This window comes from Ambystoma mexicanum, chromosome 6p (assembly GCF_040938575.1).
Source record: "Ambystoma mexicanum isolate Mex_15411 chromosome 6p, UKY_AmexF1_1, whole genome shotgun sequence".
Taxonomy (NCBI): Eukaryota; Metazoa; Chordata; class Amphibia; order Caudata; family Ambystomatidae; genus Ambystoma; species Ambystoma mexicanum.
In genome coordinates, this window is record NC_090935.1 from 751,558,950 (window position 1) to 751,581,199 (window position 22,250).

A 22,250-nucleotide genomic window follows, 5' to 3' on the forward strand; every position below is an offset into this window, starting at 1 on the left:
TGGTTGCTCGAGTGGTAGGGTTAGTATAGCATACGTATAGAGAATAATATGAGTGGCTGGGGGTTAGTCAGGTGATATATCTGGACTGTCCCTACAAGTAGATACATGAGAATTGTTACATGAAGACTCCTAATGATTGGTTGATGTTAATGGCGTCAGTGATAAGAGCCCCATGTTCTGATGGGTGCGCCCGTGAGCTTCCCAGCCTGGGACCATCGCTGTTCCCAGCTCTCGGTGTACCTGCAATTTGCAACAATGTTTCACTTTTGGTACATGCAAACAATGTGAAGACTTATTCGTGAGCTAGACGGCCGACTACTCCCATCGTTGCAGATGTCCATTGATCCTTTCAAGTGTATCTGCCTGGGTCTTGTAACGAGGGATCCAGACGCCTCCTTCCTCCTGGGCTTGGCATCTCGTCAGGTTCGGCTTGGTCACGTGGGATGAGACCGTGTTTGAGGCAGAATTCTGCACAATTAATATTGTTTTTCCACTGTGTGCCTGGTTTAATTGCAGGTGCGACTTTAATGTTGGTGCACAGCGTGCGGAGTTGTAACATCGTGCCCTTGATGGTCTGCTTTTGGAATGTGGGTTTGCAACATTACGACCTTGGCTGTCTGCTTCCCCCAGGCTCATTCTGCAGGATCAGCAACCTGACTCTTATTCTGTTAACGTCCACGGGAGCTCTTGCTTGCGGCCTACTCAGGCCTAGTATATAGGTGGAACCGTCTTGTGCACAGGCGCTTTAGGTTATAGTCTCATATTGTCTTATGACCAGTATCGTGTCTTCGTTATAATTCTCATTATGGCACCTAGGTTTAGAAGAAGCGTAAGCAAGCTCTTTAGATGAGTTCATGGTGCGTCTTGCGTTTCTGCATTTTGAGAGCCTAGGTGAAAAATAATAAAGATGCACGTCCGTGAGTATGTCTGTCGCCTACGTCATAGCACTGAGTATATTCTTCATGTAGATTGGTGCGGGAGTGTCCAGTGTGTATGTTGGCACAGGTGTGCTATCCGTTGGCTAGGTCGTCATGGCATCTCTAACGACGTATAGGGTTTAGTCTAGTTGATCCATGCCGCAGGCATCAGCATGGGCCGGGCGGGCTGCTGAGCAGGCAGATGGACACATCCTTATGTTCCTGTACCAGAGTATCTGGTCGTCTGGTAGATGGGCAAACTCTTCTCGTGGCGGGTGCTTGGGCCGTGAACCTTTAGGCCAGCCGCAAGAGGGGAAAGAGGGGAGTCTGTTTTTCCATTTTCCCACTTCAATATTGTGTTAAATTAAGCGGTTACCCCAAGCATTCAGTGTTAAACCTTCAGAGGTGATGAAGTCATAGTGACTCACAACCATGTTAAGTTCCTGTGTGAAACATTGGCGTAACTGTGTAGCAGTGTGTTATTTTTTTTCTGGCCAGCCACTTTCTGAAGATTTGTTGCAATAAGACGAATAGTGAGAGAGAGAATGTGCGTGTGTGTTTGTGTTTGTGTGTGTGTGTGTGTGTGTGTGTGTGTATGTTTATCGTTGACTGTGTTTTTATTTTTATTTATTTTATTTGCTGGGACAAAGGTCCATGGGCATAGCAGCGCAGACAGACGAACATCAAATAACAAAAAGCAAGAATCAAACAGAGTTATACAGGCTGTTTAGTTTGGGGAGTGGGCAAGATTCATTCAAACAGCCCCAAGGAGGAGCAAGACCTTATGTCCAAAGGTAGGTGTACCATAGGCGCAAGGCTGCCAACGGGAAACACCTTTTTAGAACCAGGGAGAGCTTGGCTTTAGGGGCTAGCAAAAGACTGGCATCATTGGATCTTAGAACTCGTTGAACTGGGAGCCAACTTAACATCAAGGAAAGATAGACCAGACTCTTACCAAAGAGACAGGCATGAGCAATGCATAAAGTGTGAAATTAAATACTTTTCCTTATAGGCGATCATTGTGGAGCGTTTCTGGCCACTCAGATGTGGTATGATTTATGCATGAAACAGACAGCGTGAACAACATTATTCTGGACCACCTGAAGTCGGTTCAGTTTGCACTCCCCAACTCTTGCAGTAAACTGGTACAGTAATCCAAGCGAGAACCAATAATGGCACGAACCACTGTGGCACAGCTGTTCTCACTAAGGAAATGATAAATCAAGACTAGAAGCCTCAGGTAATAGAAGGAGCAGGAGACTAGGTGGCCAACATGAGCTTTCATGCTCAGATCCAGATCCAAGATGAAACACAAAGGGCCTCATTACGACCCTGGTGGTAGGGGGTTAATGGCCCGGTAGAGCTGCCAGCGCCGTTAACCCCCTACCGCCTCATTACGAGGTCCGCTCGCAGGACCCACTTAGGATGCCTGGTTCTACCAGACATCCTTAGCCGGTCCCGTGAGTGGTCCAGCATGCTAAAAAACGTACCCATCATTAGCGGGCCCGTTGGGGGCTCAAATGGGAATGGGGTTGTGCCGGGTCTGGGTTCCTTGAATGGGGAAATACTGGGCCCTCCTAGGTCCGAATGGCCTGGTAATTTCCAATTCAGGGAACCCGGACCTGGTACCCAGAATATAGGTAGACATGCCGGTAATTACAGCATGGCTACCTCCATTCTCGTAATGAGGCCCAAAGTCTTGACTTTTGGTAAGGAATTTAGAGTACAGTCCGCCAATTTAAAGGACTGCAATACGGGGTGTAACCTACACAGCTTTTGGCTAGTGCCTAAAACCAAAATCTCGGTTTTTGCAATGTTCAAAGCCACCCTGTTGAAAAACATGCAACTATGAATGTGATTATAGGTGGTATTGATAGTTACGGAATCTGCTGCGTGGTTACTGGTGAGGGAGAAGAGACACTGAGTGTCATCCACATAATTTGTGTATGTTATTCCTTCTGAGTCCAGCATCTCAAACAGGGGCAGGGTGAATATCTTAAACAATGTTGGTGACATACATGAGCCCTGAGGCACCCCACAAGGAAGTATGAAGCTGACTGAAGTCGCCTTCTCCCTATACACTCTGGTCGTCTGATCAGAGAGGAATGAAGTGACCCAGCCGGCAGCTTCCCTGGAGAAAGACGCAGCTTCCTGGAGCCCAGGGACTAGAGTGGCATGATTGACCAAGTCAAAAGCCGCTGTAAGGACCAGAAGCATCAAGAGAGAAGATTTTCCCTCATACATAGACCTCATGATATTCGTTTTTAGATCTATTAAGGTAGAGTCGGTGATATGGTAGCCTCTGAACCCAGACTGTTGGGACCTAAGATGCTATACTGACTCAAGTAATCCTGGATCTGTTGGTGTGCAATTTTATCAAGCATTTTAAGCAAGAAGGGAGAGTTAGTTATGGGGTGTTAGTTACCATCCACTGACAGATGTTTAATGGATGCAGGGACTGTGCTTTCTATAAAGGAACAGTTAATAAATGTAGTGATCAATGGAGCAAGTGTGATGGCACATGTTTTAACAATCGCTGCAGGGCAGAGAGCGCCCTTGCAGTTGGTTGGTTTCAGTGTGCCTAGTATGTCCCGGATCATTGTGTCTGCTACTTCAAAAAAGACAAAAGGCCGATGAGGTGGATTATGCACCATGCACATTTTAGCGGTCCCGCAAGGAGGGTCATTTGGCTAAGATGTCCACCTTGATGTCTTCCACTTTACTGTGCATGGAATCATGGACAAGCTGAAACCATTGTTCGTTTTCATTAATTAGCGAAGGAAGGTAGGCATGGGTACTCCAATTCACAGAAGATTATAAACAGCTCTTTTCAGTTGGGAGCTTCCTTAATCCTTTACTCATGTGACTGGTTTTTAGCCTAAAAAATAGCCTTTTTGAAATTCCTTGCCCCCTCACCCCCAAGTAGTGAACCTTGGTATCCACGTTGGGGGATTTTTGCTATTGCTTAAAAGCTTGAGTCTTTCATGACTTTCAACTTATGTATGTCTGCAGAATACCATTGTTTAGATGGGTGGGTTTCAAACTTTCTCAATTTAAGAGGTGCCATGGTGTTCACTGCCAACAGCTTCATGTCGTCATAGGCTGTTGCTAATTTGTCTGCCAAATCTACACCATCAATATTGTTAACTACAGGGGAAAAGAAGGGGTGCAAGGCCTACGAAGTAAGTTTACGTAAGTTATGACAGAGGGTCTTTTCAGGAAAACTTTTCATTTTTAGAACAGGCATAATTTTTGGTAGCTGAAAGAAGATAAGCAATGTTCAGACCAGGGGCACAGATCAACTCTAAAGTTATCCACTGATAAGCCATAGGAGGCCACCCAATCCAGAGTCCTGCATGCATTGTTGTGGGATGCAGAATGTGTTGATCAAAGTTCCATTCCTTCAGTGAAGTCTGGTCAGACTGAGCTGGAGGACCCTTTGAGTTATTGAATCCTAAATTCAGGTCGCCTAATACCGGAACCCTAGATAGTGGTTTAAGAGTAGGGGAAATCCGGTCATTAAAATGGATCAAACAATCCGGCATTATACTCTGGGGATGGCAGTAAATAAGAAAAATGTTTACCCTGGTATTAGGATCAAGTAGCTTTTTTAAATGCAGGGTTTCGCAATAGCCAATCCCCACTGAGTCAGTGCTGAGTATATTGAGGGATTTACGAAAAATAAGAGCAACTCCTCCTCGTTTCCCTTCTGGTTCATCTGCTCTCAATATGGTATAATCCTGGGGAATGGCTAGCACCAGAGACGGACCTGCAGCGCCATTTAACCACGATTCAGTCAGGGCACCCAAGCCAATTTCGCACTCTAGAAGAAGATCTGCCACTTCAGTGGAGTGCTTTAGTAGTGATCTGGTATTCAATAAGACTGCTTTAAGAGCTGTTATCCACTGTCTTTGGTCCGGAGGCTTAGTGCTTCTAATACTGTTGATATTTTATTCCTCAATAGTAGTAAGAGGAGTTGATAGATTGTGAGTCGCAATCATATGGTCATCACGCCTTGAACTACTAAGGGAAGAGTGGGGCTTTGGCTGACCTAAGGGGACCAGAGCCTCTTCGGATAGACTACATGCGCCCTGAGATCCAATGAACGCCTCACTGATTTGATCATGCCATCCTAACTGAGTACCACTTCTAGAGCAATGCGCATCGATGGGTGTTGAATCAGAAGATGGAAAAGATACACTGACATTCAGGGGGTTTTAGGAAGAGGAATGTTTGACACTTTCCCAAAGTTCTTAGACAATAAGTGGTATACTGGAGATGCAACTATGTTATTGCAGATACCAACATTTGTGGAGAATATGAGCGAGGCCTGCCCATTACATGAGATTAGTGGGGGAGGCAGTACTGACCTGTCTGTCCTCCTGAATGAGATGTGTAGAAAATGCATTTTCCAAAGCTGTAAAGTCCCTGGCAGGGTAAAGAGCCAAGATTTCATATTTTCGCAAGATATGTGCGACTCGACTACTTCAAAAGGGAGATGGCAGTAAGGAAACAGGCATAGCACAATGCAATTAAAATTAAGTGGACGGAGAAGAAACAGAACAGGCGGAGCCGTCCACTGCCCATTGCGAACCGGTGAAAACTGGCCTCAGCTTACATGCAAGCGCCGATGCGACGCCAAGGTAGCTAAATTGCAGCTAGGCTGCTGGTATATGTAGTTTGCTAAAACTACACACAACGCACAGTCAAAATGTAAAGCTTACAATCAATATATGGATTTCAAATCTAGATGCTGCAGAGAGCATTATTAATTGCAGCTGCCTCAGATTGCTAAAGGTTACAAAGGCAAAATGTTATATAGGCTCTAAGTGAGGAATGATGTATAAACCTTTTTGAACATGCCCTGCATCGTAGAAGGGAAGTATCCACCTTGGTGCAAGGATGGCAAACAAGAATACAATACATTTAGACACTGCCCAAGTTGGCTGAAGATTACAGAATGTGTAGTAATTGTCTGCAGAGCAGTAGGTTGGCTAACCACCAAATGGAGCACTAGTGCTTATTACAGATGGCCCACAGTACTACAGGGCAGAGCATCCCCCAGTTGAAAAATCTCCCCCTGGAACCACCCGCCTCCTGGTTATGTCAGAAAACTTGGGTCAGGAGGGTATGCATTAGCATAGAGAAGTGTTGCATGCTATTTAGACCACAACCGTTGAATCACTGGCTTCACAGGCTAAATCAGCATTACAGGCTTCCCAGTTAGTACTAGCGTTCCACCATGGAAGACCACATCAGTTGTACATTGTTGAAAATAAGGCTTACATGCCTTGCTTTTACGCTGGCCTGAGCATACACGCCATCCTGGGCATATTGTACAACAGGATGAACATGAATTTCACTGTGTGGTGAGAAGACAGGAAGGGCACGGGGAGAAAATGTGATAGATCCTAAGACCGTTTATGGTTATGCATTTATCTTGTTTGATGTTCTCTGTCTTGACTTGCATTGATATTTGTCCATTGAAAGCATGATCCATCGGTTGTTTCAGTTTAGGCTCAATGGAAGCGAGTTTTGTGTCAGTCTCCTTTTTTTCCTAGTCAACATAAGGCATTCTTGGAAAAAAGAAAGAATTTGTCTAATGCCATGACTAATATGTGTTTTTTCCTTTTTAGCACCCGGGGAGAACATCTGGCCAATCAGCTGGCTAGGAAAATGGGTGGAATCTGCCAGTGTCTGTCTCTGCTCTAGACCACCTATGCCTCTCACTAGGTGCCTGCTATAGGCTTCTCTATCTGGCCAGTGCCCCGGGAAATGTTCGTTCTCACCTCTACCCCAAAATGAGCAGAGCACTCCATTTCCCACCCACAATTTCCACATGAGTCATGTACCTCCACCACCGTCCAGCTCCCACTTCATTCCTGCATTACCTTCTCCCCTCAATCTTCTGCCCATGCTCCTTCCTCATGGCCGTAATAGAAGTAGAAACACTATACTAAAGGGAGACAACTGACTACCCCACTCAATGTCAATGTGTAATATTGCTCTCTCTCTTTTTAATTTTATTAATTTTTCTAAGTTGGTCTTAAAAGAAATTAAACATTTTATTGACTTATTTATGATTGGTATTATATATACTTTTTTGAGTGCTTTGTGAGTGTGTATAAGCGATGTGGTTCATTTTCTCTCAAGAGTATGTGGAATTTGTCAAACAAGGTAGTACGTAGACTAACAGTGGAGTGTTCCACCGATTTGTAAGGTGGCAACCATCAATTAAGATAATATTATAGATCACCAAGACTGGCCTGTATTGGCCTCTATTGACATTGAGCGGGGTAGTCAGTTGTCCCCCTTTAGTATAGTGTTTCTATTTTTGTTCTCCCGTTTTGAGATACTGACCACCCTAAAACAAAAATTTGTGGGAGATTACCTTTGTAGAGGTATTTCGTAATAGAAGTGTTACATGGAGTTGTGCCCTTTACTGTCTTATATGGTGGCTTTCTTTGTTTACATTGTTTTAAAGAAATTTAATTTTGGTGTTCAGAGATTCCTTAAAAAAAATATGTGCACCCTGCCTTGCTAATAGTGATAACCCTGTGATCCGAGGTGGACAGGGATAGTAATGGCCTCGAGCCCTAACATAAGTCATTGCTTCTCAGGGTTCACTTAGGCTCAGGCTGAGAGCCTGTTACAAAGCCGCTCTGCCAATGAACTCAGGGGTTATTGCTATACAATAGTAGCTTCTCCTGGCAAGCCTGAATTTAAATTTCTCTCCTTCTATATTTCTGTTTCATCAGTGCCATCTTATTGGCAAGATACTATAACTGGGGTGTCCAATTCTTTACAGGAGGGGACATAATTGCTGGTGCCCATGGTGTGATAGAAGGTGGACTGATTGAAGATTGACACCTGTTTAGGCCTACGTAATGGCAGCTTTTAGAGAGGACTCTCACAGTTTGACGGTTAGAGCAGAAGCTTATTCACTATGAGAAGAGTTGGTGGCAGGTTAATGAGAGGTCCTCAGGATTATGATAAGGAGAACACAGATTTGATCCAAGTCTAGGATTTTTCTCTTAAACAATCACACACATTCTTAACTCGTGTATGGCATGGATTACTGACAGAATGGAAAATCTCCCAAGAGGTACAATGTTTCATGAATACCGTGATTATAGTGCCTTGTGTCCTTGGGTTGTAGTTGCCAGTGGGTGACATCACATGACTTTATTTTATACCGATGAATAAGTAGGAAATCGGTTTAGAGAGTGGTTTAGTGAGTTTAGTGGATGGATTAATTCTAGCTTAGATTAACCCCTAAAGTGCTGATTCCTGGGGCAATTTTTCTGTTGAGCCACATCAGACTGTACTTGTGTTAATGTTGTGAGGGTCCACATTCAGCGCTGTCAAAGGTGCATACGCCCCTGTCAAGGGGGCGTATGCACCAGTTACGCAAATAATGTGGTAATGACGTGTTGGGAGCCATTGGGAATGGGACGTCATTGAACGTAGCTCAGATAGCATAGGTATACAGTGTTAAGGCACAGGAGCAGGTGCAGCATGGGAATTCCCTTGGGAGAACACAATGGAGGGTGTGGAATTTGCTTTAGTGATGGGGTAGCTGGTGCAGCACAGGCTTAAGGGTAGGGTGTAAAGTGTTCTATGGGGTATTGGGGTAGAGAGCTTTATGAACGATATGTGAACATTAGAGCAGCCATGTTTTGTAGGCCCAGGTTAGGAAAGCATTTTTGTAGACAGCTCATAATAAAAGGGATACAGCTTGTGTGACAGCAATGTTTATTTTTTTGATACTCAGCAGAGACAGTGCACAGTAATTAAGCAAGACAGGAACATCCCAGAAGGAAGCAGTCCTAAAGAAGTATCTTCATGTGATGCTTTCAAGGCCATAGAGCACCTGGGTGTCCGAGAAGAATTGTCAGGAGAAAGGGAATCAAATACAGTTAATTAAAATGTATTCACATTGTCGGATACGTTTTGGGAAGCATACTTGGCAATGAGGCATAAGAAGAGAGCTGTGGAGCTAGAGCGATGGGGCAGGGGCCGAGGGGTGCACAACTGAAAGCCAATCAGTGGAAAGAGGTTTTGGTGTTACGACGATGCAACATTGTATGTGTCCTCCGGGCACATCATTGGCCAGACTTGGTGAGAAGGTCTTGCCCCGTGTCATCTCATGGTGCCATGTCCAATCAGTACACAGCAGGGTATACACTTATATATTGAATAGCGCCAACCAATGGCTGGTAATCGTTTTTTGACCGATCACCACAATAACATAACTGCGGGGTGGTGTATGAAGGTTTGTGAAGTCAATAGAGGTGATTTTGGACCAAGAAATGTTTTATCCAATAAGCATCACCTAAACATCTCTATAGGGGTCAGACCTACTTCCACGAATCAGATCCTGTGACCTGCTTCAAAAATGTAACTAAAATGTTGTATGATTATTTTGTAATATGTGTAAAAAAAGTACTGCAGCAGTAGGTGAGGTTGAGAGCTCATTTCATTTAGCTCAGTTCCACAGGGCTGTCAGAACCATGTCTGCCAGCTGTTGGGTCCAATAAACCTGTGTTACTTCTTGCATGGTGTAACTACTTTTTTGGATTACATTTTCTTTATTGGGATTACTTTTGACGGAGGTCCCTTCGTACATTACTTTGGGATATCGAGGGCAACCAGTTTGGTTTGAAGCCTGGCAGCTTTCAGCAAGCACTCACCAAAATAATAGGGGGCTATTACCAATAAGTACTTCATAGCACAACCTCAGGAGTGACCCACATTTCAATCTTTGCCAGGGTGTGTATTTGCATGAGGTTTGTCTAGACATGACTTCTGAGTGCTCCACTGGTGTTTAGGATTGTAACTCTAAGATGCAAAATTGCATAATGTTTTAACACTCTTTCCAGTGTGGCTCAGCAGGCCCTGTTTTTATAGTAGCACCTATCTGGACATTGCTGTACTAGGGCCTCATTACGAGAATGGAGGTAGCCATGGAGCTATTAGCTCCATGGCTGCCTCCGTTCCGGGCTCCATTACCGGGTTCCTGCAATGGGGACTTACCGGGTTACTCCGACATAGGAGGACCCGGTAATTCCTCCTTGCAGGAACCCATCCCCATTCCCATTTGAGCCCCCATAGGGCTCAATGGGAATGGGGAGGGAGGTAATAACGGGCAGATTACATCTGGCCCGTTATTGCCTCCCTCTTCCCCTCGCAGGACCCGGAAAGCACGCCTGGTTTTACCAGGTGTGCGATCCGGGTCCCACAATGGGAAGCTCGTAGTCGGCGCTCCCGGAATGAAAGGAGAAGATGTATTCATCCCCCTCATTGCACTCATTCTGACAGGCATGCCGTTCATTTTCAAGCAGTTACAGTTCTCTGGCATTTGGTATCACGATCAACAAGTCACTGGGCCATTCAAGCAAGTGCACTTGTATCAACTTGCAATCTCCATGTTTCTCCCACGGGCAGTTAAACGTTGTGTGTTCTACAGTGGGTTCCCAGAATCAGTTGTATATCTTTGCTCCACCTGGAAAAACAAAAAAATGTTGTTCATGAACAAGCCTTACAATGCAACTGTACTTTGCTAATATTGAACTTTAGGTCCATAGTTTTGTGTTCTGTAGTCTTTATAACAAAGCATTTTTAAAATAATAAATGATCAAAAAATGTAGTGAATGTTTCTTTTCACCTTTCTTATAGAGCCTTCATGAAAAGCATAAAGCTACTTTAAGGTACTTCTAACAAATAATACCTATGAGAGAATAAAATCCCAAGCAATGCCGCGTATATCAGCTAGTTCTCGATAATCCTAGGCATGTAGGGGTTCCACTCTTGTGTTCACATTTCAGGTTAGTACTGACATGTTTGACAGATGTCGGGGATCCACACTTCATTGAAAGCAAGGGGTGGCAGTTGCACCTGAGATAGTGAGTCGGAAAACACAGAGAAGAACTGCAAACTTTCATAAATAAGATGAATACAGGGAATGAGTCAACAACTAGAGTCAAGCCTGAAACGTAAACAACATGTTATTAGGCAAATACTTTTTAAACCTTTCACCTGAATTCTCCATTTTTGAAATCACCAAGTCTCTTACAAATGGTGCCATCAGTGAAATGCTGCTGTACTGGATATTTTACTAGACACGCTGATATAATCAGACCTATAATCAGACCTTCAGGACTGCTGAGGCAGACCTTTTTGGCAAGATAGATGCTGCCAGTGCCCTTGAAAAACCTTGTGGAATTCATACTTCCATGAGCCCTCAGGAGGGAATATTTGTATTTGTATTTTGTTTATTTGTAACACGCACCGTCTGGCCCAAGGGCATCAGGGCGCAACTTGAGCACAGTATACATACATATAAATCTTATATACATACATAGTTATAAACATGAATAGAAGCAGACATAGGTATATACATAAATTACACTGGAAGTTAACAGGTGAGGCAAAAAGAGAACGAGAAATATACAAGGAGCAGAGATCAGGGGTGATGTGTGGTAGCAAAGTGGAGTAATAGTCATAGTTACATATGCTGTGTTTAAGAGATTAACAAAGTAGCCGGAGGCATCAGGCTAACAGGCTAAGGCATATATCACAAGTCAGGAGTGCCTCAGTTCTGATCGAAGAGCCAGGATTTTGTTTTCAACTTGAAGGTGTTGAATGAGTTTTCACTTCTAATGGTGACAGGGAGAGTGTTCCAAAGCTTGGAGGCTAGGACAGGGAAGCTCGTACCCCCCGCTTTTTGGAGTTTGAAACTTGGAATCGACAGGCTATGGATCTGGGCCGTTATTTGCGGTCGGGTGGAGGAATGGAGGGAGAGCCGGTTGCAGAGGTAGGGGGTGGGGGGCCTTGTTGTTGAGGCATTTGTGTGTGAGGGCAAGAGTTTTTAATGAGATTCTCTGCTTGACCGGAAGTCAATGTAGGTTAGTTCTGGATTCTGAAATGTGGTGGTTTCTAGGAATGTTTAGGGCTTCCCTAATGGCATTGTTCTGGGTGACTTGTAGTTTATTCAGGTTCCCTTGGCTAGTCCCTAAGTAGAGGGCACTACAATAGTCAATTTTAGACAACATAATGATTGTTCTAGCTAGGGTGACGCTGTTCGGGGTAGTCAGAAACGGTCTGCATGCTGCAATAAGTTTACAGGTGTAGGCAAAGGCTGATCTGACTGCATTTGTTTGACGAGACAAGGATAGAGTGGCATCAAAGTAAAAACCTAATGTTTGTGTGTCTTTGGATACTTTGATGGTATTTCCATCTATGATAAATGACTGGTAGGAGGGGTCTAGTTTGCTAAGACGCTGCGAAGAGCCCAAGATGAGGAGCTCCGTCTTGTCGTCGTTGAGGCATAGTTCATGTTAGGCCATCCAGGCCTGGATGACCAGATAAACATTCTTCAAGGCCTTGGTGTCAACTAAATAGTTGCCAGTGATAGGGATGAATATCTGGGTGTCATCAGCATAATTGGTATAGGAGACACCCAGATAATCAAATACATCAAAGAGCGGTTTCGTGAAAACGTTATAGAGTGTAGGTGACACACAAGACCCTTGGGGAACGCTGCAGTGAATTGGAGCGGTGTCAGCGGCTGCGGAGGGTGAGAAGACCCTCATGGATCTGTTACTCAGAAAGGATTTGATCCAAGCGTCTGAGAAGTGGGCAGCAGAGTGAAGGTGCCATCAAAAGATTTGGTGGTTGACCAGATCAAAAGCCGCAGAGAGGTCTAGAAGAAGTAGCATTGCTAGTTTCCCATTGTCTTTCAAGACCTCAATTTGGGTTTTTAGATCTATTCGTTTCAGTCCCGTGTCTAGGGCGGAATCCAGATTGTCGTAGACCTAGGAGATTATTAGATTCCAAGTAGTATTGGATCTGTAGGTATGCCGCACGGTCTAAGATCTTGAGCAAGAATGGGACAGTAGTTATGGGTCTGAAGTTAGTGGGAATGCCTGGGTCTAAGGATGGCTTTTTAAGCAAAGGGATCACCCATGCGTCCTTGAGGTTGTCAGGGACAGTGTCTGTTTTAAAAGAAGAATTAATGAAGGCTCTGATGAATGGGGCCAAGTCGCGGGCAGATTCCTTAATGATAGAGCAGGGCACGGATCTCCTTGGCAGTCTGAAGGTTTAATTCTCTTGATAATGTCTTCAACCTCAGCAGTAGGGAGTGGGGCGAAGGCGAAAGGTTTAATAATGGGAGAATCTAGAGGGACACCCCTTACAGGTGTGGGATGGCGGTTGTCCAGCTTCAGACTGTCTTGTGTCTCTTTGATTTTAGATTGTAGAGTAGAAATGTTATTCAGTAGAGTGGAATGGATGTTAGCACACCATTTACTGTCTTTAATGCAAGTGTCAGGAGGGGGGCTGGAGATTCCAGTTCTTTCAAGATCTTAAAAAGTTATTTTATGTTCGAGTCTGCTTGCAAGATGCGGTTATTAAGGGACTCCTTTTTGGCAATGATGATGGCATCTTTGTAGGAGAGGGATGCAAGGATAAAGCTGTCTTTATGCTCATCAGAAGGGTGACTTTTCCAGTGATTTTCCACGCAACGTTTAGCTTTGCGGAGCACTCTTAACTGAGGTGTGAACCAAGAGTTGAGGTGTGCACATGGTTTAGGCTTCCTGAGTTTGATGGGGGCGATAGAATCTATAGCCTTGAGCATATTATGATTGTAAGTGTCTGCTAAGGTGGTAGGGTCAGTACAGGTATGTGTGGCAGCATTGCAAGAATGGAGTATCAATGGGAGAAGTTTCTCCTTGGTCATATCCCTTTTATTTCTGGTGGGGAGGGCTGGAGCTATTAAGGTTGGGGCATGCAGAGCTGCTTCAATATTAAAGGTAATGATGTGGTGGTCAGACCATAAACAGGGGGTATTGGAGAGGACCTTGATATTACAGTTAGATCCGGCTAACCAGTCAAGAGTCCTACCTTTAGTATGAGTGGGTTCTTGAATGTGCATGGTGAAACCGAAGTGAGTTAGTACGTTCTCCAGGTCGGATGCAGTAGAGTCTTTAGGGTCGCCAAATCCCAGATTAAGGTCACCTAAAATGATAATTTGCGACTTGGTTTTGGTTTTGTCGAGGAGAAGAGTGGATATTTGACCAACAAAGGAAGGTGCAGGACCCGGGGGTCTGTAGATAAGGTGGAAGGTGGCGGTTTGGTTGGGCGTTAGTGGTATTTTGACTGAGAGTAGTTCGGGTGACTCGAGTTTGGAATTGGTCGACACTCTTAGACCGAGAGAGTTTTTGTGAATGAAGGCCACTCCACCACCTCTCGATTGGGCAGAAATGAGATCGCAATGCATGATGCCGTAGTCTGGCGGTAGGGCCGGGGACAGTGAAGGTCCGGATGAGGCTTGTAGCCATGTTTTGGAGGTGGCAATGAAGTCAAGTTCTAGAGTAGTGATGATGTCTGGGATGTCTAGTGCGTGAGCTGGAAGAGATCTGGCATTGATAAGGGCGCCCTTGATTTGTGGCAGTTTGGCTGCTGAGGTAGTGGATTTCAGCGTAGTGGTAGGCGAAGGTGAGCCATGTGGTGTATGTATAGTGTGCTTGGAGTTGTTAAAGCGGGTGTGTAATAGACGGAATCTTGAACCTAGTCTCTTGTTTCTAAGTAAGAGGGAAGAAGGTTGATTAGGGGTGGGTTCCCTTGCAAAGTGTTCCAGGCAGAGAACAGGGTCGTTGAGGTATTGGTTGGTATAGTTGCTGCTGACGTAATGCTCAGTAGTAGTGGTCACATGGCAGCCCATGGTAAGGTCCAAACTGGGCAGTAGCTGGTGGAGAGGACTAAGATCGGTAACACTATCAGAAAGCTGAGGGAGCTGTGGGAGGGTAAGGAGTGGAGGGTTAGAGAGAGCGCACGCGGGAGATGTGTAGGTGTTATCACAATGAATAGCTGAGCTATAATGGCTACATGTGAGGCTATGCAGTAATAGAGGATATGGACATTTCTAAAGATCATGATAGTGGTGTAGGACACCTAGGATTCAAAATGAGGCACACCACCCTGTGGCAAGAGAATAAGTTCCTGAAGATCAAAATCAGTGGTGTGTGGCGGAGCACACTGGCGCAGCGAGTTAAGTAGAAGCTCTAAGCAGGTTTGACTAATGTGGTAGAGCGAGGCTTGCGTGAAATGCAGTATTGGATACCGTGTTGGCTATGTGGTTTAGGTGCAGGCATGCAGTCGTCGTGGCATGGGTGCGGGATTGGCAAAGCAAGCACCGAAGCACAATTAAAGCCTTGAGGTAAGGCTAGGCTCAAAGAAGCAAAATATTAAGCACATTGTTCAGCCAGACAGTATTGTGTATACATATGGGAGCACCTAAATTGGGAGCCTACACACTGGGCTAGGAAGCAATATGGCCCCATCTAAGTTTGTGAGTGATATTCTAGGCTAAATATGCATGACTGGAAGGTGCCATAGGTTGGCATCTTTATATATGAACAGAATGGCTATAGCAATACTTGGGCAAAGCTCAGAAATGAGAATGGAATACGCAGTAAGTTTTGAGAACGGGGGCTACACCACTTTCATACTATACCACCAAGGGTAGGCGCATCTAAGTAGTATTGCAGTCTAGCAGGCATACAAATGAAAAGTTAACATCAGCGTACATGCGGGCTCAGTGGAGCTGACATATGGGCTAGATCAAGCTGACACAATGCAAGACCCACAAGGCATACAGATGAAGAGCATAAAGATGATGAAAGACTGTGAATCTTTAGAGTTCACCAAGATGGGGCATTTAGGGCGCAATGTGACGAGAAGCAGAAGATGCAGCGACGCATGCATTAGCAGGTTAAAATGTCAGGCAGTGCGTAAGCTTCACAGAAGGCATGATTGTACCTGAGGCTGGAGGCAAGGTAAAGTGGCAGTAAGAAAGTTACTTTTAAGCAAGAAGTTCCTCTGGGGAAGCCGGTGAACTGGCTGAAGGTCACAGCAGAACTGAGCAGATGGACGGGGGATGACAAACGGGGGATAGGGGTAACCAGTGACAAAATGAGCAGGGGGACGTTGCCAAGCGCTGATTGCGCTCAGTCAGCTCAGTCAGGATCTGAGCCTTTTCCCAGAGCCTTCTCTCGGAAGCCGGCTCTCGCCTACCGGAGATCCGATAAGGTAGTTGGCAGTATGGGGAGCCAATCAAAGGACAGCAGCTGAAGCCTCAAAAGGGTGCAGAGGTGGAGGCCCTGCCATCGGCCATCTTGGAAAGGCGTATCGCCTCGTGGATTTCCATAGGTGGCAATGGCATCTGGTAGTAACGGAGGCGCTCAGCTCCTTTTCTTTGGCTGGTGCCTGGGTGAGTCCTTGTTCGCTACCCAGTCGTGGCGCCGAAAAATATATAATGCCGATGTTGGCAATTTTTAAAAGCACTCACGGGTGGTGTGGCCAAGTGGATCAGGATGCCCTGTCTTGCCTGTACATCTCGGCAAGATGAGTGGGTGAGGGGGTTGCTCCTAGTGCGGAGGAGCAAGGCTAGAGCTCCTGCTCTGGTAACCACGTCCTGTGGTTATAATAATCTGCAATCTTACCAATATCAGACCCACAGATGAAACCCATAACAGAGCAGTTGGCAATATTTCTGGCATTGACCAACATCCTACCCTATACATATCATGTCCTTTGCCTATGTTCAGAAATTTCAGTTTTGCTAGACAACAACATTGCAGATCCAAGTGCATTAATACATGATGCAGTTTTCACATTTGTGGCCCATCCAGGGTGCCCCACCCCTCCATTTGTGTCATCACTACAAATGTTGGATCCTGCTTGAATACAATTAGCATTATTACAGACAAAGTCCCTTTTTCCCCGAGTCAGGGTCCTGCCATATATTTGCCCATAGGTAACATCTTCCACAGTCTTTCCTAATGCATTTGGAAATGTGCCCAACTCCACAGACACCACATTCTTTAAAGCTCAAGCACCTTATGACTTCAGTCTGACATGTTTCTAGTATGATAAGCCCAGTTGCAGAGCAAGAAGATGAATATAACAGTTATCAAAGCAAACCGGCTAAAAAAATAGATCTACTGAGCTGAAAAGTGTATGAGTACCAGAAACCGAAGCTTAAAAACTCTAGCCTACTGACCAACATCAACACTGTTATCCTGGAAAATATTATGTTAGATACTTCATCCTGTTCTTCCAAAAGTATTCCAAATAGAGTTGCTGAAGCGTAAAGAAAGGGATGATTTCTGTGGGGGGACGACTGAGAATTCTCAGGCATGAAAATGGAAAGGTGATGGCTGGAAGATTTTGAATTAAACATAACCTCTAGTATTGCTTAGGGCAACCTTCCACATCATTGTTCTTCAGCCTTCAATGACATTATAGAACTAGAAAGATCATATGCATATCAGGCTTGGTTCCACTCCAAAATGCTTGGTCCACCAAAAACTGCTGATTCACATCCCTTCTGCTCATGACCACAAGTCAACTCAAAACTGTTTCAGGCTCATTGACCATCCTCAGTGAGGGGTAGATTGCACTGCAAGCTCAGGTCCTAAGTATGGGCATACCTAGATAGCAAATGGAACGGATGGAACGGATGGAGTACATGGTATGGATGGAGTGCATGGTACGGATGGAGTGAATGGAACGGATGGAGTGCATGTAACGGACGGAGTGCATGTAACGGAGGGAGTGCATGTAACAGATGGTGCGGACGCTATGAATGGTGCGGACGCTATTGTTGGTGCGGGCGCTATGGTTCGTGCGGACACCTCAGATGGTGCGGACGCTTCGGATGGTGCGGACGCTTTGGATGGTCCAGATGCAGCAGATGGTGTGGACGCTGCAGATGCTACGGATGCTGCGTATGCTGCGGATGCTGCAGACGGTGCAGATGCTACGGATGGTGCAGATGCTACAGATGGCGCTGATGATACGGATGGTACAGACGATACGGATGCCGCGGACAGTACGGATGCTGCGGCAGATGGTACATTTCTGTATCTCCTATATATGCTATGTACCTGTATCCCCATGTTATCTGTATCACATGTTTACCCTATCCATCCTGTTGCTTTATATACCTATGCTGCTATGTACGTCCCTCTGTCCTGTTCTCGTACCTGGTCACAGGCGCTTTACTGATAACCACCATATCACACTACTATGCTTACTCTCTCCTATACACCATCACTCAACTAAAACACAGCTAAACCATGGTAAATTCGGGCTAGCTGTTCTCATACTAACATGACCCACAAACACCTCATTATCCTAATAAAACACAACTAGCTGAACACATTCCGGCTAGCTTAGGCGTCTCCTCAGGCCTAACGCAGCCAGAACTCAGTCTGGGTGTCAACCCTCCAGACTGAACACATCCAACTGATTTCGTCAGCACCACACCTACCGCTATGAAGCAGCTATCATGCAACGACCACATCAGCTGCACACATATCCGGTGCACCCCCGCACCATACGACACTCTCTCTCTACTGACTTGAACTGCGGCTCGCGAGGGCGTTCAACCTACCAGCGCTTTGAGGTCATACCAATGATATATAATGCACTATTTAAATGCCAAATAACATAACAACATAACATACACATCTGGGCATACCTGCCACACTCAGGGTGACTTTGGCTAAATGAAAAGGTGATGGTTGCAAGGTTTTGAATGAATCAGAAACAACTAAACCTCATACATGTCCAAATAGAAAAGTGAAAGGAAACAACTGAGCATGTTTAGTCATGGGGCAACATGAGAAACACCATTATATACAGTAGGAGCAGAAGGTGACCATTATAGATGCAAAATGTGGATGTTTTAATTAGAAAAGGTAATTCCAGAAGAACACCTGACAAGGATGAAGAATAAAACTCAGCTAGTACAAAAACAGTCTTTAGCAGATATGACGGAGAGTTGTAAATGCTAACAGAAAGAAATGAAAACTTGCCTGCCACTGAACAAGTATCAATTTGGCAGTCCAAGCGGACACCCCGGACAATAAAGGCGTGAGCAAAAGTTAACCTCTGACAAAAAACAACATTTATTACAATATTATGAATCCAGCAAACAATGGGACTCCAATGAGCAACGATTTGACAAGTATAAATGCAACTTTTCAGAGTCAAAAAGGGATGGGAAAGAATTAGATAACCAGTAACACAATAACAGATAAGGCTGTCTCTCAAAACCAAGACACCACAACCATAAAAGTATCACAACATATCATGTATTGGATGTTTCACCCTCTGCAATGTGATATTCACATGGTGCAGTCCTATATGACCACAAATATTCTTTTCATCCATATGAGTGCCAACCAGACCCATACCTTTTTAAATGGGTGCGATCCAAATTCCTTAACGAACACCAGGGATCTGGATCCAGATCAGCCTACCAGAATAATGGGATCTTCTACAAACTACTGGCAGACATAAAGAGGAGGAAATCAAGATTTATATACTGCAGAGTAATCATCACTGGCTAACTGAATGGGTAGAATGGTAGCCACCGGTGGTCCATCAAAAAACAATCAACTCTATATGGAGTGAATAGCATAACCAGGATAGGAAGTGAAAAAGAGAAATGATCCAAACAGGAGCCTTTTATTCTTTTCCACAACCATGTGAACTTGGCTGCATTAATGCTGCTTGTAAGAAAAGCCCCTGAAGCTGAAGAGGTGGAGTCTTCTTCCCCATTTGTGAGGAGGCTCACTAGCCAGGGAAGGCAGGGACAACACCATCACTCATTAGAGAAGTGAACCTGCAATGACCATTAGACTGCAACCTACCGTCACAGGAAAGATCAGTGAGGAAAAGACTGTGGCAGGGAACATGCTCCATGTAGGGTATTTAAGCAGTGAGATCCAGTCATTTTGAGAAACCATGCCCGGCATGGTGGACAATGAGCTGGACTACACTGTTAGCTGGAAAACTGTTAAAATGGATCAAGATAACTGCAACACATGAGCAAGAAAAATGATGGAAGAAAGATACATATCCACACTGAAGAGAGGAGAGGAAAATTCCAGAGCAGTGCTGACTACAACCCACTGTTTCACAGAACAAGATATACTTGAGCTCACAGACTTCAATAATAAGAGGTGATTGGTGTAAGACTTGAAGAGTCAGAGATAACGAGAACAGAACCTCCAGGGGTCAAATACAGCAAGACTGCTAACGCACCAAGCAAGTGGACCTCTGTATACTGTTAAAGTGAGTCCTGAAATCAATGAGGAACTGAGGTTTCATTTGGGCAGGCATGGGCATATACTATTGATTGAGGGGGAGTCATGCTGACAGGTAAGTGATGCATTTATTACATGTATTTATTGTGTATTTATAAGGCACTTATACATTAAGTAAATTGTGTTTCAAATCCCCCCCCAGGGCAACAGGAAGGGAACATGGAAATGAAAGGCATATATAACAATTAAAAAGAGAGGTGGTCCTACTAGGCCTTGTGAGCATTCAGAGAATGCAAGTGCAGAGAGAGAGAGTGAAAGAGAGAAAGAGAGAGAGAGAGAGAGAGAGAGAGAGATTGAGAGAGAGAGAGAGAGAGAGAGAGAGAGAGAGAGAGAGAGCGAGAGAGAGAGAGAGAGAGCGAGGGTGGGGGTAAGTGCTAGAAGTAACAAGGAGGGAAGTGCTAGGGAGTGCTAGGGAGTAAGTTGCAAGTTGTTAAGCGGTTGGCAGAGATGATATGGTGAGTGGTTGACTGGCAATAAATAAGTGCATGCCTGTGATAGCCAGTGGGCACCTAGGGCAAGTGATGGGAGCCGGCAGAGGCTGAAAGTGATTGGGAGAGTGAGGACAGGTCCCATGAGGACACATAAGGGCCCTGGTCACCAATCTCAGTGACTGTGGGATTCAGCAAAGGAGGGAGGGGGAAGGAGGAGGTAGAAATCAGAGTCTTCAGAAGCTTCCAGAATTAGAGGACATCCGGCTCTTGAAGAAGAGGAAGGGGGAGGCTGTTCCATAAGAGGGAGTCTGCCGAGGAAAGACATAACCCACCAGCTTGCTGTATAGTGAATCGCTTGACTTGCAGAGAGTTGGTGCCAGAGGAACGTAAAGATCTGGAGGCAGTGTATTTAGTGAGAGCCAGTTGTAGGTGGCATGGTCCATGGTCCCAGACAGCCTTATGGATAATGCAGAGGGTTTTAAATTGAATCCTTGCAGCAACCCAGAGCCAGTGGAGGGTTTTTAGGGATGGAGAGATGCAGTCCCTGGGCTTAAGGCCAAACATAAGATCTGCAGCCCTATTCTGGATTAGCTCAAGGGGACATAGAGAGGAAGAGGGTAGATTAAGGAAGAGGCTATTTCAGTAGTCAAGCCTAGAGAGTACTAGAGCTCTGGAAGACATTGAGCTTTCTGGTGGAAAGTGAGGAAAACAAGGATTCCTTTGAGGAGGTGGAGTTGAAAGTGGGCCTTTTTGGCAAGGTCCTGGATGTGAGGAAGGAAGGAAAGAGAGGAGTCGAAGATGACTCCAAGGTGTTTGGCTTCAGATGAAGGAGAGGAGGGAGAACCCATAGAGGGTGGCCAGAGTGAGGGGAAGAAAGAATTGAGGTAGAGATCATTAGAGGCACACCAGGACTGGATGGCTGATAAGCAATCAGGAATGATGGAGGAGGTAAGGAGAGTCTCAGAGGAATGTTTGAAGAAGAGTCGTGTTTCATCTGCATAACACTGGAAACCAGTGGAGTATGTGGACATTAGGTGTGCAAAGATAGGTGTTAAAAAGCCAGTGAGAAGGTAGGAGCCCTGTGGGATGCTACAGGTGGTGATAGAGGTGGAAGAGGAGGAAAAGCCTAGGATAACCTTGGAGGGACAGTTAGTGAGGAAGAAGGTCAGTCAGTCCAGTGCCCGCTCTGAGATACCTAGGGAATTGTGGATCCCTTTACTGAGGATGGAGTGGTTTACCATGTCAAATGCAGAGGAGATATGAAGTAGAATGATAACGGTAGGACAGTTAGAATCAAGAGGTGCAAGCAGTTCTTCATGGGTGTGCTCGAAATCCAGATTGATGGTCGTGCAGGAAACCAACAAGCTCAGTATGCTTGATCAGTTGAGGGAAGACAAGCTTCTTTGAGAGTTTCCCAAGAAAGGGGGTGATAGAGATGGGGTGGTAGTTGGCCAGAGAGGACGGGTTTGAAGAAGGTTTTTTTTCTTCAGGAGGGGTGCACAAGAGAGTGTTTGAGGTAAGAAGGGAAATACCCAGTAGAAAAAGTGTGATTGAAGAAACCCACAAGTTCAGGGGCAAGAAAGACATTGTTTTTCTTAATAGTTCTGGAAGAACAGGGAGAAGACCTGTTTGGAGGAGACCTTCATAGAGCGGATGACTGTAGTGACCTCATCAGATGTGATAGGAAAGAAGGAGGAGAGAAAGGCAGAAAGGGGATGAGAAGC